The following is a 3,621-nucleotide window of genomic DNA, read 5'->3' as shown; positions in this document are numbered from 1 at the left end:
GGAAAAGCTACTGTTACCTATTTAGGTAAAATAGTAGAAAATGGACATGTTCGCCCCATTGAAGCTAAGATTGAGTCCATCTGTGCTTTTCCAGTGCCTACAAATCGCAAAGAATTGCGTAGGTTTCTAGGAATGGCCGGATATTATCGTGGGTTTTGCCCAAACTTTGCCTCTATTGTAGCACCCTTGACCGATCTTATAAGTACGAAAGTATCCTTTAATTGGACCACTGTTACCCAACAGGCATTTGATGGAGCCAAAGCACTGTTGGCTAGTGCTCCTGTGCTTGTTGCGCCAGATTTTTCTCAGCCTTTTTGTTTAGCTGTCGATGCCAGCGATACTGGAGCCGGAGCTGTTCTCCTACAGAGAAGTCAGGATGGAGTAGAACATCCAGTCTGTTATTTTTCAAAAAAATTCAATGTCCATCAGCGGGTTTACTCTGTTGTGGAAAAGGAGACACTTGCTCTTGTTTTGGCCATCCAACATTTTGAAATCTATCTGGGATCGTCTGCAAGTCCAATCGTGGTTTATACCGACCATAATCCTCTGGTGTTTTTACACCGAATGAAGGATCGTAATCAGAGGTTAATGCGGTGGAGTCTCTTCTTACAACCATTTTCCCTTGACATTAAACACATCCGGGGCAGTGAAAATGTCATTGCTGATGCCCTATCTCGCGCATGAGGATATATATTTTGTTGTTTCTCCTTTTTCCCTTTTTCTCTTCTCTTTCTATCCTGTTTCCTAGGGCCCAGGAAGCAGGAACTAGGAACCAAGTGGAGTGGGATCAAGTGGAGAATTTGTTGCTGTTGGTTTTTTTTGTTTGTTTTTTTGCATTCCTTAGAGGAATACATTTTGTGGGGGAGGTGTTACGCCTGCCTGTTTACCCCTACTGGCTCTGCTACACAGTGCAGATGTTAATTGGGCAACAGGTGTATTCCATCCCTAATTAACTCACCATAGGTATAAAGACCTGTGACTTGGAGTGTGAGGTCTCTCATTTCTCTCACTTCTTATTTCTTTTGTAGCCTATCTTTGTTTTCCCATATTTATTTCTAGTGCCAGATATTGTTTATTTAGTAACCACACGCGTGTGTTTTTTCCCCTAGACGTCGGTTTATTTTGATTGTTTAATACTGGTTTTGCTTGATTTGTTAATAAATTGTTTTTTGTTAAAGTATTTGGTTGTTTGCCTCTTTTATGTTGCGGTATATGAGCCAGCCGTAACAGCAGCGATAACCAGAAAGCAGACCTTACCGTCACAAACATCAGCCCTCAGGGCTGAGGTTCTCTGGTGCCTGAACATCGCAGCCAACCATCATTCAGTTCGAATAAGGGCATTGGGGAATTGTTCGAAAACATGTTCACTGACTCCGATATAGCCAAAAGTTTTGCGTGTGGCAAGGATAAAACTAATATGTATGATGGGTGTGACAGTGTCACACTTATACCTTATAGTAAGTGGTGCTTTGCATACCCCTCTCACATCCCCAAAAAAGGGCTGCTGTTTGATGTCGTGTTGGTAGTAAAAAATATTGTGGAGGTAGTAAAAAAGGTAGTAAATTCATCTCTATGATTCCTGCATATACCCTGATACTTCCAGAAGATTCGTCCAGGATGTCTGCAGGACAGTGTGGATGACCAGGGCAGATTTTTTCTGTCCAAACAAGGGATACCAGTTGGCAACGTCACGAGCGACCTCATGTCATGAGGTGGAAGGATGAACCCAATTGCAGACAATACACAAGGTTTATTTATAACAGAAAACAAAGCCCACAAGGGAGTAAAACAGAGGTAAGGATGGTTGACTAACAAGCAGGACAATAACTAGACAAAGAACTGGGATATACTACATACAACTCTTCAGACAAAAACTCTTACTTGACAAGGAAATCTCAGCAATGGTACAAACACAGGCAGGTTACACATTGATTGACAATGAACCGACACAGGACAGAAAACATGAGGGGATTAAATAGGGAGCAAATGAAGAGGGCAACAGGTGATAACGGTGAAACAATAATGACTAAACAAGGATAACAAGTGGCCGGGTTAAGTAACGAGACACCACAAGCAAACAAATGGCCATGTGCTTGTACACAAAACATGGGTCTGTCATGATCCTGCCTCGAGACTAAAGAAAGACAGGGACTAGATGGCAGAATCATGACACCTCAGGCGTCTGCATGAACAGTAAGTTTTAGCAGAATCATGTATAATAATGTATGCATTTATACCAAGGGGCAACATTCTAATCTGAAAAATGAAGCCTACCCGGAAGTGCGAAAAACTGCAATACATTGAAAATCCGCTAGGGGAAGGTCCCAAAAGGGAGCAAATGTCCATAGCCCCCATGTTAAAATGTCCGTTTTCACAGCATAAATTCATGTTTTTACAGGTTGGTCCCATGGACTTTTATTGTATTTTTCGATAGGTTCCGAGTCCCTGACAACTGTGAGGGGGGTGAATTTTTTCTAACTCGTTAGTTTAGATTGTATTTAGATATAAAATGTATGCCAAATAAGGGCGTGGTTAACTTTGATTGACAGCTTGATTGGCAGCTGATAACGAGCATAGGCTGCGCCAAGGAGAATGACAACATAAGAAGCACCATTTTTTTACACAGTTGAAATATAATACTACTGTTTCTGTATCATGAAATGTAGTTTTAAGAGTTTTTCATGCGAGAATGTAGTTGTTTAAAGCTCAAATCTGTGGTTTATTTAAAGATTTCAGAAAATTTTATCCAGTTGTGAGATCCAGCGATGACCGGGCGCTCGGCGCTCATGTACCCCGCCGAGAACAGCCTTTCCTCGGGTAGACGTTCTGACCTTTTGCCGCTGACTCTGGCGTCTCTGTGGTGGTTAAATATGAGATATAATTCGTCTTGTGTACATCTAACGGGCGATTTTTGGTTTTGTGAATCTATAATTTGTTCCCTGGCCAATCGTTTTGGCTGAGGGGAAGTTTCATAACTTTCTAAGCTATTTAACTTTACCGTTGTATGGTTAACGTTAGACTGGAGTGCTGATGTTTGACTGAATTGTTTGCTTTATTTGTATAGCTTCTTGTACCTTTTACTTATACTTTTATAATGGCTAATAATGATCAAACTGAATTGTTTTGTCATTTTAAATGTTAAAACAACGAAGATGATCTGTAATGTTGTTTACTGCAAAATCTGTTGTTTAGTACAAATGCAAGATGGCGCCGCCCATACCCCCCATAAACGGCTTCAAAACCGTTCTTGAGAAAGTCTATGGGTGACGTCACAGACGCTTTGTCCATATTTTTTACAGTCTATGATTTATACGCACTGTACAGATAAATATAAAATGATTAAGTTGATAGTCATTTGTCTTTTTTTTCTGTGTACTTACAGTAGAAGAGACGTGATGTATGATAACTGAGTCTTATAACACAATAATTCGCGAAGACCTTTTGAAGAGACCGAGAGCATTTGCGCAATATCATTAACTAGTTTATCTAATTTTACATTTAGTTGCTTTTTGCATCTGAACGTTTTGAATAGCTTTAACATGGTTGTAATGTGCTTTTCTGCATTATTGTACAGTACTTTTTATATTATCATGTTTCCCTTTACATGGTATGAAACACATA

Source organism: Squalius cephalus (assembly GCF_949319135.1).
Source record: "Squalius cephalus genome assembly, chromosome: 4".
Lineage (NCBI taxonomy): Eukaryota > Metazoa > Chordata > Actinopteri > Cypriniformes > Leuciscidae > Squalius > Squalius cephalus.
The sequence above is the reverse complement of the archived record's forward strand: the minus strand, read 5'-3'. Positions refer to the sequence as shown.